Consider the following 12,942-nt stretch of genomic DNA (forward strand, 5'->3'; position numbering starts at 1 on the left):
AGCGGCATCAGTCAGTCGCTGCTATCTCTTCCCTCCTCCCTTTATCGTGTTGTCCGCTTGCTGCGCGCGCTTCTGCCCCCATCGTTTGCCGCTGGGTGTACACGCCGCCCCCCTCCCCCCTCTTCCTGCGAGTCTCCGGTTGTCAAAGCGCCGGCTCGAACTTAATTCCTTTCTTCGCTCCTCCTCCAATGCAACCCCTGTGCGGTGGCAATCAGAGAGCCAGATCGGTGGCGGCGGATCTGTATATGTGCACCGCCCGAGCCGAAATTGCCGCTGCCGTTCGCCCTGTGCGGTGGCAATCAGAGAGCCAGATCGGTGGCGGCGGATCTGTATATGTGCACCGCCCGAGCCGAAATTGCCGCTGCCGTTCGCCACTGCGAAATTATCTGCCAGTTCTTTCTGAGCCATGAGCAAGACGACCGATGGAAGTCCTCCGTCTGCTGCTGCTGCTGCTAAACGAGCTGCCAGAGCAGAGGCCCAGCGCCATCGCCGTCAGAATCCAGAGGTGCGTGCCGCCGAAGCAGAAGCTTATCGTCGCCGCCGTCGAGATGATCCAGGAGTACGCGTCGCCGAAGCAGAGGCTAAGCGCCGCCGCCGAGAAGACCCTGCCGTTCGCGCCGCCGAAGCGGAGGCTCATCGCCGCCGTCGAGAGCAACCAGCAGTAAGCGAGGCTGAAGCAGAAGCTCATCGCCGCCGCCGAGAAGACCCTGCAGTTCGCGCCGCCGAAGCGGAGGCTCATCGCCGCCGTCGAGAGCAACCAGCAGTAAGCGAGGCTGAAGCAGAAGCTCATCGCCGCCGCCGAGAAGACCCTGCCGTTCGCACCGCCGAAGCGGAGGCTCATCGCCGCCGTCGAGAGCAACCAGCAGTAAGCGAGGCTGAAGCAGAAGCTCATCGCCGTCGCAGAGAAGACTCTACCGTTCGCGCGGCCGAGGCCGAGGCCAAACGCAAACAAAGGCTCGCAAACGGTGAAACAGCTTATTTGCTGCGCTCAAATTTCGCATTAGGAAGTAACGTAATCGTCGGTAATTTTTTTACTCAAACATGCATCGGTGTTAATTAGGGCCGATCGGGAACGGCAGGCCGCATCCGACTGCGTATGGGAAACGTGCTCGAACTGGGACATAAAAAAATATGCATGAAAAGAAAGGAAGTGCTGCAGGTTTTAACTACGTATAACTATGACTTGGGAACAGTCAAGGGAAAGTGGTAATTACCGAGTGCTGCTAGGTAGTAAATGGCATTGCTCCGCTTTATTACTCGCCTGAAATTAAGTGGAGCACAGGGGGCACCGCGAGACGAGCTTTTGTCGCTGCATTAAAAATTTAACATTGACAATCAAATATGCAAACTATGCCTGCGTTTCCGACAACCCGCATTGAATATTGTGTTCAATTGTGTAAAAAGATGCAGTCAACAAATTGACTGCATCTTTTTAGATTTCTCGAAAGCATTCGATCGCGTAGCCGATAGTCGCCTGATATCAAAGCTCTCAGCAATTAAACTCTACTCACTAACCCTATCATGGATTCGTAACTTTCTTACTAATCGCGAACAGTTCACTGTTGTTGCTAACTTTTCCTCTGGGCTCTCTGACGTCACCTCTGGTGTACCTCAAGGCAGTGTACTTGGTCCTCTTCTCTTTTTAATTTACATTAACGACTTACCTAACAATATATCATGTTCTGTACGATTATTTGCTGACGACTGCATTGTATACCGTTCGATTAACTGTCCCTCTGACCACGCGGCACTCCAAGATGATCTTGCACATATCAGTGATTGGTGTGCTACGTGGCTCATGTCCCTAAACGTGTCGAAGTGCAAAGTAGTTTCCTTTTCTCGAAAAACTGTTAACTCTCACTTTTCTTATCATCTGGATTCTAACATAGTTGACCACACCACAGAATATAAGTACTTAGGAGTGCTCCTTACACACAATCTTTCATGGACTAAACACATCACCTCCATTTCAGCTAACGCCTCCAGATCATTGGGATATCTGCGCCGCAACTTAAGAAGTGCGCCTTCACCGCTACGAAAACTAGCTTACGTAACTATTGTACGGCCACAAATTGAGTACGCCTCTTGTATATGGTCTCCTCATCAAAATTACCTCATCGAACTCCTGGAGAGCATCCAGAATAGAGCGAGCCGTTTCATTTCCAAAAATTATAGTAACCAGTCAAGTGTAACCCAAATAAAAATCGATCTTTCGTTGCAACCACTAACTACTCGCCGTGATATTTCCCTTCTATTATTATTTCATAGATTTGTTCACACAGTTGGCCTAACATTATCAAACCTGAAGAAAGCATCCTCGACGTCACAACGACTGAATAATCAGTTCAGCTACACCCGAATTTATGGCAACACGCACGCTTTTAATTTTTCAGCTTTGCCCCGTGCGGTCCGCTTATGGAACGCACTGCCAGATACCATTGCATGCCAAACTAAACACACTGCATTTCGCAATCTACTAACCAATCAATATGCCGTTTCAAACGTCTAAACACGTCATGTCTTTTGTAATTTTCTTGCATTTTTTCTGCAATGTTAAAGAATTTCAGTGCTCCCATTTTTTTTTTACAATACTTACTACTGTATAACATGCAAAAACGTTTACGATGTTATTATGCTATTATGTTATTGTTTACCATTTATTGTTATTGCTCTACATATTGTATTTGCTAACGTATTAATTTTCCATGTTCTGTTGCTGATGTTTATTTCTTTCCCGACTCCATACTAATATGTTACCGTATTTCCCCCCTACACTATGCCTTCTCGAAGGCTTGTAAGGTACATGTAAATAAATAAATAAATAAACCTCGAAGTGTGTAAAAAAAAGTCATCTGTTCATTTTTTTTTTATCCGGCCGTGCAGAAAGATTATTTCTGGACAACGAATAATGAACTTTACCGATATAACCTAAACAATAATACGCTGGGCTCGATCCATAATCGCGTCGCTAGATTTATTTTGTCTACGTAAATCACTCCAGCATTAGAATTGAATTTCTGGACTGTCTTTGCAAAGTATGTTCGTCGTGTTTCGCATTTCGCCCAAACAATGTGGTACTGCCACGCGAACGCGCTTTATCCTTCCAGCGGTGCTTCTTGTATTCACTGCTGCCGTACAGAATGACCTTCTCAACTACACCGCTCTTATCACAAAAAAAAAAAAAGAAAGAGAAAAAGACGTGCGCAGGTTGCACTAGCGGTGCAAGGAGCCGTCAACAGCGGAGCTTGTTATCACCCACCTCTTGCGTGGCTTGCCAAGTTGTTTGTGGGCTATGCGACGTTATGCTTAGGTTTTCCTCAGCTGTCGCCGCAAGCTTGACGCTGGCAGTTTTCGAGCAGTCGCAGGCCGGGATCGCTTTCTCGGCGACAGCGGGCGCTCAGGCGCCGACTCTCGCGTTCCCTGGACTGAAACTCGGGATCTTCGACTCGGCGTCGCCTCTTCTCGTTCCCGGCGTCGCTTCTTGTGTGGCAGTACGGCGCTCTACCTGGTAAGCTGCTTCTTCGGTCGTCCCACGGCAGCAGCACGTGCTCACGGAGCAGAGGAGGCGAGAGGCGCGTCTCCGCGCCGGCTGTTCCGAGCTTTTACTCGCCTGTGACGTCACCACTCCGCCCTACGCGCGTGGGATGCGAGGAGGTTACGTGGTTCGGTGCTCTCGCAGGCGGTTGCTAGGCAACGCGAGGCGGCGCACAGCTGGGCCATAATCTGAGAGAGAGAGAGAGAGAGAGAAAAAAAATTTATTTACAGAAAGGCAGAGAAATGGGCCTGAGCTATAATTTGCTCTGGCCTGCTACTCTACACTGGGGAAAAGGGACGGGTAGGGAAAGGAAAGGGCCATAGTCTAGTACACGCTAGCTGGACTGAGTTTTCTGGTAACGCTCCACGGCGGAACTAAAATCTTAAACAGCATCGCTGTTAAAACGCCCGCTTCAAAAGTATTAAAGATGCGGAAGCTTGAAGTCACGCATACTTCACATTCAATCCTGCCATTACTTCTATATGTAACCTCATGTAACGTCCCCAAACAAGGGATCTTCGAGGTATTGTCTATCAATCACTTAAGTATTCAACCTGTCCATAACAAGACTGGCCGCTGTGAACGAACTAAATAAGATAATACGAGCACTGCCACGATGAATCATTTCAACAGCGTCATTCCAGAACCGTAGGGATGAAAACACAAACTAACAAACCAGAATCAGAAAAGGCGATTCTGCAATTAAGCCAGGCAGTCGTCAATATTTCGAGTTTCCACAACATTGCTTTCAATTCCTTTATATTTTTATGGCGCGGCTACGGCGTCCCGGTGCTTTTCGCGGTCGAGTGCAGGTGCGAAAGTTGTCTACACCGCCCACACAACGAAGTTAAGAGATGCCGCCCAGTGCGGAAGAAGGAAGGGGAAGTACAGGCAACAGGGCGCTCACCGTGCCTCTATGCTATGCCATATAAACTGCAGGGCATAGAGGCGCGATCTGGATAATGGAATCTGAGATGGCCGCGCACACCCGCGCCTACAATCTCGGAAGCCACGATGTGTTACCTCCCTCCCCCGGTAGATGTAGGCGCGTTCCACGCGGGGGCGTTTCTCGCGGTTCTCTTTTTTTTCCCAGGGTCGGGTCGAGGGTGTCCCCGGGTCAGACTAGCAACGGTGCTTGCAGGCGTCATCACGCGCCGTCTCACGATACCCGGTCGGACCGCGCACCCTCGTAGTGGCCGGGGTTATGCCTCTCTTCTTCACGTGTTCTTCTTCCTGTCGCCGTTGGCACGGCGTGAGCCCGGTGACCCGAAACGCCCCCGAGATCTCGCTGTCGGTCTGTTTTATCCGCGACCTTTCGCTGGCGTTGAACGGTCGGGAAACCAGTCCAGTTCTGGCGTGGACTGACCCGTTGTCGCGCGAGGAAGATCATCAATAACGCTCTCCCGAATCTCGAAAGATCTATAGCGCCTGTCGCGTGCCGCTTGCAAATTAGTCGACGTCACTTCAGCGTCGTCTCGCCCCGACATTTATTTACCATTCCCGAATGAATCTGCGATCGGTGTGCGCGTGCGTGCCGAAGTGACAGACATGGTCGCGTTGATTCAGTTAACTTTACAGGAATGGCGAGGTGCACGAACACAAACATTCGCCGTGAATACCCCGAGAACTTCTTTAAGGGAACGGTTCAAGCGAAAAAAGAGAGTTACTTGGAGTAATTCAGCCACGTCGTAATTGTGCGTGCTTAAATATAGTCGTGGGCAAACGCAGAATGAGGAACACGAGTGTTCGCATTGTTGTTTTTTTTTCCCCGTTTGGTCGTTTTAGAACATGCGAGGATCGTAATTATATTCAACCCACGACTGTGCAATGAGTGATCGCAGTCATTATTGTCGTGGTCTGATAAACGGATTTCCCGACGTGAAATCGGCGTTGCGGTGGTGTATATCTGCAAACTTAACCGTATTTGTGGAGGGATTTTCGGCGCTTGAATGCAAACTGCGTGTTCCGTTTCACACTGAACCCTTTCCCTCCACCCCTCGCCCCTCTCTTCTGTGCAGGCTTGGTTTTAAGTATAATACCTCTTAAGTATGCGGAACTAACTATATATAACGAGTCTGTTTTGATCTCATGCGCTTCGCATCAAGTACGCGTTGCGTAACATGTGCTATAGTTCAATTTACTGCTACCTTCGCCCTGGCGGAAATGTTCTACGTTTCTAAATGTCAAATTACAGGACGTATTGTGATGAGTCCGTACAGCGAATCGTGTACAGGGGGCGCCGTATTTGAGGCCGGAATAATTTGCACCACTTGAGGGATCTCTAATGCGCACCCAAAGCATGCTTTACGCGAGCGGTTCTCTTCCTTTCTTTCTTTTTTTTTTTTTTTTGCATTCCACCTCCTTGTAACACGGCCGGTAACCGAACCCGCGACCTTGTGTACAGCTGCGCTATGCCACCGCGGCGCGTTTTTCGCGTTTCTGAAGGCAAAATTTCGACAAAACCTTCGCTGTTGTTTCATCAACGCTTCGCTCAGTGCAAGTCGTGTAGTACTGTTGGTCGACTCGACGTGGCTGCGGAATTAATAGACCTTCCTCTTGCTGGTGGCATATACGTGTATAGCTGCAAGCTGGTTTCGTCCTGGCAATCTGGCCCCGAAATTGCTCTCCGCCCGAACGTCAAGTCTCTTGCATTGCCGCCGAGGCGCGTCACCATTCGTTCAACAAGCCACGTGTCGCATAGCATGAACAAGGTGACGCTTCCTCGCGATCTACGATGGGCTCCTGCTATAGAAACACCAGATGTTGCGCGCACGCAAGCGCGAGGCCATTTCTTCCGCGGCCTCTCTAGGAGCTCGTCCTCTTCAGCGTCGTGTATCGCACTGTCACGACCAGATAACGTGTTCCCGGGTCTCGCCCTCTCGTCGCGCGACGAACAAAGCCGATATCAAGCAAGCATCCATAAGCCGAGGTATGTGGAGGTTCAGTTCCTATCAATTCCAATCCTTCGCAAGAGCTTACCTTCTCGCCCTCGGCAAACCACGCTGGGCTTTTTCTTCGTGTATTGCGTCTGTTTGCTTACAAGTACGAAGTGGTTCGCCGTAAACAACTTTCTTGTCTCGAATTCCAGTCGTACGTAGCATACGTCGCACAATGGTGCACATAGTCAATAGCGGCAACAATGCAATCTGTTACAGCCAGTGTGATGCTACTGGAAGCCTCTAGCAGCCAAGTACTGAAGTTGGGTTTGGACTCCGGAAAACCTTTGGCCGTCTGCGGTGTCTTAACGTGCACCGAATGCACGTTAAAATGCGCGCGTTTCACGCCTACCATAATGCGCATCTACCGCGGCGGGTATGGTTATCGCAGTCACCAACCATATTATACGTAGCTGCTGCTGTAAAGCGCCGGCAATGATATAGTAGTTAACATGCTGCCCCCCTCTCCCCCCCCCCTTTTTTTTGTCCTGATCGAGAACAACCGTGTAACACAAACATTTCTAATGCCTTCTGGTTGGACAAATCGTCACACGATGTCGCTGCCAGCGTTGGTGTACTACAGTGTGCGTTTCGGTTAGCGGGGCATTTCGTAAAGGACGTACACGTACAAGCGAAAAATATCGGGGTGTATTAGCGTCCGCACAAACAACGCATCGCAGCTTACGCAATACTGAAGCACTAGTCACACACACGTACGCATCCTGTGACACTGACGTCACGCTAGAGCACACAGACGAATAATTACAGCGGCCATGTTCGAATTAACTGCTGGTGCTAATGTCGGGGCATAAACAAGTGTTAGGCCGTGTACTAGATCTCTTCTTTGCTCATATTCGAAGATATCAATGACGCAACACAGAAAGGTTTCTAGAGCGTTGCGCTTTATGTATAAGCGTCACAATTAAGGTCACGCTACCGACGCTGTTGCAGCCGTATAGACGTATCTGTTATTCCGCGCTGTTCAGCTAAAACTGTCTGTTTTCGCCTACAATTTCGCGAACTCCGTGGGATTTGCGTTTAGGAGGGCGGTGACGTGGCAAAGCCGGGAATATTCGTTATCTGCCCAAAGTTCCGAGAGAACTCCATATGTGTGTAGAAAAAAATCGCACATTTGTGCGCATAATCGAAGCGGTGTTTTCCATCACCGCAAGGCCCCGGTGGTCGTTGCTCCTCGATGCAAACGGCGACTTGGGGCGCGGCCAAGAAATGATCTTGCTCCATGCCACGCCGGCAGTGCGCAATTCCGCGAAGAGCTTTTTCCGGTATACGCGGCGACCCTCTTGCTTCCGCTTTTGGCGACTCCCTTTCACACGGCTTCACTTGTCAGATCGGGCCGCAGAGCGGTGCCAACTTTCGTCCGTGAAAATTAGTTAGCTAGCGCAGGTCACTGTTCGCGCCAGTCCTTTTTATCTCCGCAGCGCGCGTAAATACCGCACATATTCGTACCTGACGTATCGTAACGTAGCGTATCTAACTTATAACGTATCGTAATGATGTCGGAGACAGAATTCGGGGGTTCGTTTCGAATCAAGAATTGCGCAAGTGGGTTAGAGGCGTTTAGTATGGCCCTTGATGATAATTAATGAGCGAGCTCGTACGGATCGCTGAAATATGTGCGTCAGATAAACCTGAGCGTTGTCGTCGCATCCTTCGCAGCATGGCTATAAATAATTTAATTGGTGGCGAACTGTGTAGTAGGGTGAATCGGAAACAACCCTGCTAGCTGGCCTCGCAACCGTCTCCAAAGTAGTGCACTTGAAATACAATGTATACGCACAGAAGCGTGAGGACCGCACATTTTGCGCGGAGCAAACTTCGAGCAAGTCATCACCTGGCTTCCACGAAGGGGACGACGACGACGAGTGAGGTTTCGATGCGTGTCGTGCGAAACCACCGAGGATGTCTAGCGTGGCGTATAGGGTAGAGAGAGCGCCTTACTTTCGTTGATATTCCGGTCGGTACTCCTCTTTTTTTTAAATATTTTTCCTCGAAACAGGACGCCGACGGATAGGTGTTAGCACATTGTACGCGCGTTTCTTTCCTCCACGGCGGCGGCCCGCCGTAGCGTGAGTCAGGCCCGTAGCAAGAGAGCGGCCACCTCGAGAAGGCGCATAGCTCACTGGGCGTGCGACGCGCTTCGATGACAGGCGGCTCACGTGCCCACCCCGCCGCAGCGCGTGGTTGACCCTGGGCGTCCTTCGTACGTGACGTCATCCCGCCGCCTTTAACACCTCCCCTTCCTTCTCCGCCGTCACCGGCGGCTAGACGGCGTGGTGCGGATTTGGCGAAATGCCTGCCGTTGCTGCTGCCGCTGCTACTGCTAGCATCTTGTCGAGCGGGGGAGGGGGGGGCGCCAGCCTGCGTCGGCCGAAGAATAAATGAGAGGGGGGCAGGTGGAAGGTAACGAACCCCTCTAACTGAACACAATGCGACGAACGTCGTACCGTTTTATTTTTCGCCCGCACGTTCCCCTCCGTAACGGGAAGGCACGAGGGAGAGGGTAGGGAAGAGGAGGGAAAGGGGAACGAGCCGCGCCGCGGGCGTCTGCGTCGATTCCGAGACGGGACGTCCCGCTGGCGGATCTGGCGTTTGTTGCGTGCGCTGTCGTCTCGCGCCTCTCACTCCGGCCGCTGGCTATGCTCGCGCGCGCTCGCACTTTCCGTTGGGTGATTCCTTGGCCGGCCGCGCTTAGAAGATTCTTAGGCCAGGACGGAAAAGCGTACGCCGCCCTTCACCGCACTTTCTTTTTTTTTTTTTCGTTTAAACATTCTCTTTTTTTCCGTCATCCGTTCGTCTTGGATGTCCCGCGCCGCCGCCGGTGGCGGCGTCGGATATGTGGAAAGACGTTTCTTATTCCGTTTAAAGGCGATGACGTCGCACTCGGAGAGGGCGTGTGAGTTGTTTCTCCGGCGCCTTCGCTGGGTGCCGGGCACCGACTCGCGAGGAGTCCGAGGCGCTCCCTGGCAGTACGCGTCGCGCGCTAATGCAGCGGCTGTGATTTCGCGCTCGCGACTGAGGCAGCTACTGCGGACGCTTGACTTGCCTGCTGCCCATGGATTGGATTTGACTATATAAAAGTGAGTACTCTAGATCAGTCGCCATAGCTTGGCCGTGAAACGCAGCGCGTTTGATTTGAGTTCGGAAAGTTGTGGCAAGATTCACCCTGCGTTGTCTTATCATGAGTTCACTTGCCTCCCCCACTCCTCCCCACCTCTCGCTCTCGTGTGTGTGTAGTCCTAGTCGACGACTTGAGTTCTTGTGTCCATTGCAGACGATTTCAATTTTGCGCTTAGACCGGACTGTACGATGCAACTTCTGCCGGCTAATCCGCACGTGTGCCTCGTTTTACGCTCTGTTGTGATAACATCGGTGCAGACTGAACCAGCTTTTCACGCGATTTAACTAAATCCGGGCGTCGATCGACGATCGCCAATCTCGCTAGCTACACTCCCTGCCTCAACCCTAACGCTGCCACGGAGCCGAAACTCGGCTGCAAGTAACGCCATACCTTACGGGGCTTCCCTGACATTGCTGGAGCTCGCTTCCGCTGTATATCACTCAACAATGCGTTGTTCCCCTTTTTTCTTTCATTTCGGGCACGCGACCGCCCATCACGAGATTAACATGTTTTCGGTATAACCCCCCCCCCCCCCTTCCCATTTTCCCCGAGAACCTCCTTACTCGTAAACGCACGCGCATTGACCCCTTTGTTTGACATCGCCCCGCTAATCACATCACCACGCACGCGGCATCCACGAAGGCGCGGGCTCGGTTGAAAAAACTGTACTCAAAGACCGACGAACGAGCGGCGATGATCTGCGCTTGTACTCTTCCACGAAGCCTTTCGCTCCGGCGTGCCGCCGACGCCGGTGAAACGAGGCGATCGGCCCCCCTCCTCCCGCCGTTCCGAAAGCACCGACCGACACGGCGATTTGTTCCCGGTACTGCTGCTATTACCCGGGGTGCGCAACCTTGCGTCTCTTCCATCCGTTCGCTGTGACCCCCCCCCCCCCCCCTTGTTTTCACGCTGGAGATTCCTTCCGAGAAGTGGGGGGGAAGAAAAATTTCGTGTTCGCTGTTTAGCATGCGAGACCCATCCACTCCTCCCCTTACCTGTAGACGCGGCATCGGCTTGTTTCACTCGCACAAGAAATCTGTCGCCCTTTCTGTTTCTTCCCCGATACACCTTCGCAGCATCCGAAAAACCGAAAAGCATTCTTTCTTTTTTTTCTACGCGGCCGCAGCGTTGCTCAGACGGTCACGTGAGCCCGTGCGCCGCCAACATCGTCTGTCATTAAAGCGCACTAATACCCGGCCATCGATGGCTATAGCTCTCCTGCCTAGCTTTCTCGTCCGTTAACCTCTGGATTGCTTTTTCGTTTCCTTTTCTTTTTCTCTTTACTGATTTACCGTGTCTCTCGGCAAGCGACCGTGGATCTCGCTTCCTCGTCCTGTGGGAAGGCGTAGGAATCGCCAAACCTGCGAGCGGTGGTTTGGTCATGCCGTGGTCCTTGTTTTGTTTCTGCGGGCGAAACCCCTTTTATTTCGACTCGGGACCCTTAGTGCGTACATCTACGGCTTTCTCCCTTTCACTCAACGTTCGCTCCCCCCCCCCTTCTGTTTTGCCCTTTGCGGATCGTCTGAATGCGTTTGGCTTCGGTCAAACGCCGTTCATATCATTTGCTGTTTTGCTTTTCGTGCTCGTCTATTTCGATTGTTTGCAGAAGCCCCGCAAGCATGCACGCACAGCAGCCACACGCGGTGTCTCGCGGTCCCCGCCCAGTCAGATGCTGGCGTTCCCCCCCCCCTTCTAACCCCCTCCCCTTTCCGACCATTCCCGCTGTATTAAGAGAGAGAGTGTGTGTTGGGGGAGGGTAGGGTGGGGAGGGGGGTCGAGCCCCCCCCCCCCCCCCCCCTTCGTCTCGTAATGCATCAGCACCTCCCGGCGGCGCTCGGTTCGTTGTTCCTTTAAACCGATGGGATTCCCCCGTTCCTGGTCTCATCTCGCGCGGCGTCCCGTCTGAGAAAGAAAGCCTCGCCGTCTCAACTCGGACCGCGCGTTCCGTCTGCCGCGGCCTCCGCCGTCTGTGTTCGGGCTGGGCCCGCCTTTGAAACTCAGTGTCTCCTCCTGCTGCTGCTGTTGTTGCCGGTCTGCTATTGCTGGTGGCGCGGTCGCTCTCTCTCTCTCTCTCTCTCTCTCTCTCTCTCTCCTTTTTCTCGTTGATGATCGACGTCGCCGCTCGGCTATTCTGCGGCCCCGAGACGGAACCGACAGCTGTGCCAAGTTTCGCGGCTGTGTCTAGTGTGTGTGTGATGTGCCCTGGAGTACCCTGCGAAGTGGCGGTTTTCGTTCGACAGTGGTTCTTCAGGTACGTCTTTGACGGGCGCGTGATTCCTCCAGCGTCTGAAATTTCTCTCTGGAGCACCGTAGGGTGAGTTGATACTGTTGCTTTCGTCGCAGGCCGCCGTCGAGACGCACCAAGCCGTCTTTCAAACAAAGTTTTCTTGCTTGGTGTTCAGCCCCGCTTCTTATTTCCGAACCGACGATTTCAATATGACGTCGGTGGCCGTGAGCTTCGATACGTTTGCGGGGGCGTCCTGTGCGCGATATCTGTTCCTGTCGCTCTCCTCGTATTGTCTTCATTTTTCTTTCTTATGTTTTTACGTGCAATTAGCACCGTCTCGCATATTCTGGACAGCAGTCGTCAAGCGTTTCATCCAGAGTGGGGTATGAGTGGTTATATATCTGTGGCGGTTGTACCTCGCTTTTCTTGCGTAACTCTCTTGTCGCGTTGGCTTCTTCGACGGCACGTGCAGTATAACTAGCACTCCATCCGTTGTGCGGTCAGCCGTGTATATTGTCGACGCCGAACGGACGCCATGTTTACTGCTCTTACGGCGACACAAATCAGCCCATCGCACGAGGATTTGCTTCGATCGTTTACAAGGGTGTGCACTTCTATAACCGGCGCGAGTAGTGGCGAAACGATGTGCACCCGCAGGCTTCTGCGTGCATGGCAGAGAAACCGGGCCTGTGTCGCCTTATAGGTAGTCAATCGACGATGTCGTTATCGCTTGTCGACGCGACGCTTCAGCGGCGGGGTAGCGTAGTTCGCAGTGCTGCATATGCACCGATTACCACCGGGTTGTTAGTGTTCATGACCCACAGATATGCAAAAAGAAACAAATAAGGCAGGTTTGGGGAGGTCGTAACGGTGCCTCCACTGCGCACCCGTACGTATATGAGCTGTGCAGAAAGACCCGTATTGTGAGCAACTCGGTGCGGCCTTGTATGTACCCGGGGCCGGCCATTGCCGCTTCCTTTTACCATTCTCGTTTCGCTGTGGCTGCGGCACGTTTGCGTGCGATTGATCCTCGCGCTTCGAGTGTAGGCGCGACCAACGCGCGGGCGCCCATTTCCCGGTTGCGACGTTTCTACACTGCGCGCCC

The 12,942-nt window shown here is 52.4% G+C and overlaps 1 protein-coding gene across 12 annotated transcripts in view; it reads left to right on the forward strand.

Annotated features, from left to right (window-relative positions):
- The window catches only part of LOC126539023 (uncharacterized), a 240,793-nt gene that overhangs the window by 196,556 nt on the left and 31,295 nt on the right, over nucleotides 1-12,942 (forward strand). The window contains exon 1 of one of the 12 annotated variants that reach the window (XM_050185716.3): nucleotides 11,830-11,924. The exons of the other annotated variants lie outside the window; for them this stretch is intronic. The gene's annotated coding sequence lies outside the window, so the exon portion shown is untranslated. Of the gene's footprint in view, nucleotides 1-11,829; nucleotides 11,925-12,942 lie in introns of those variants that run through there. 12 annotated transcript variants of the gene reach the window in all.

The sequence above is a fragment of the Dermacentor andersoni genome, chromosome 11 (assembly GCF_023375885.2).
Source record: "Dermacentor andersoni chromosome 11, qqDerAnde1_hic_scaffold, whole genome shotgun sequence".
In the NCBI taxonomy this organism is placed as follows: domain Eukaryota; kingdom Metazoa; phylum Arthropoda; class Arachnida; order Ixodida; family Ixodidae; genus Dermacentor; species Dermacentor andersoni.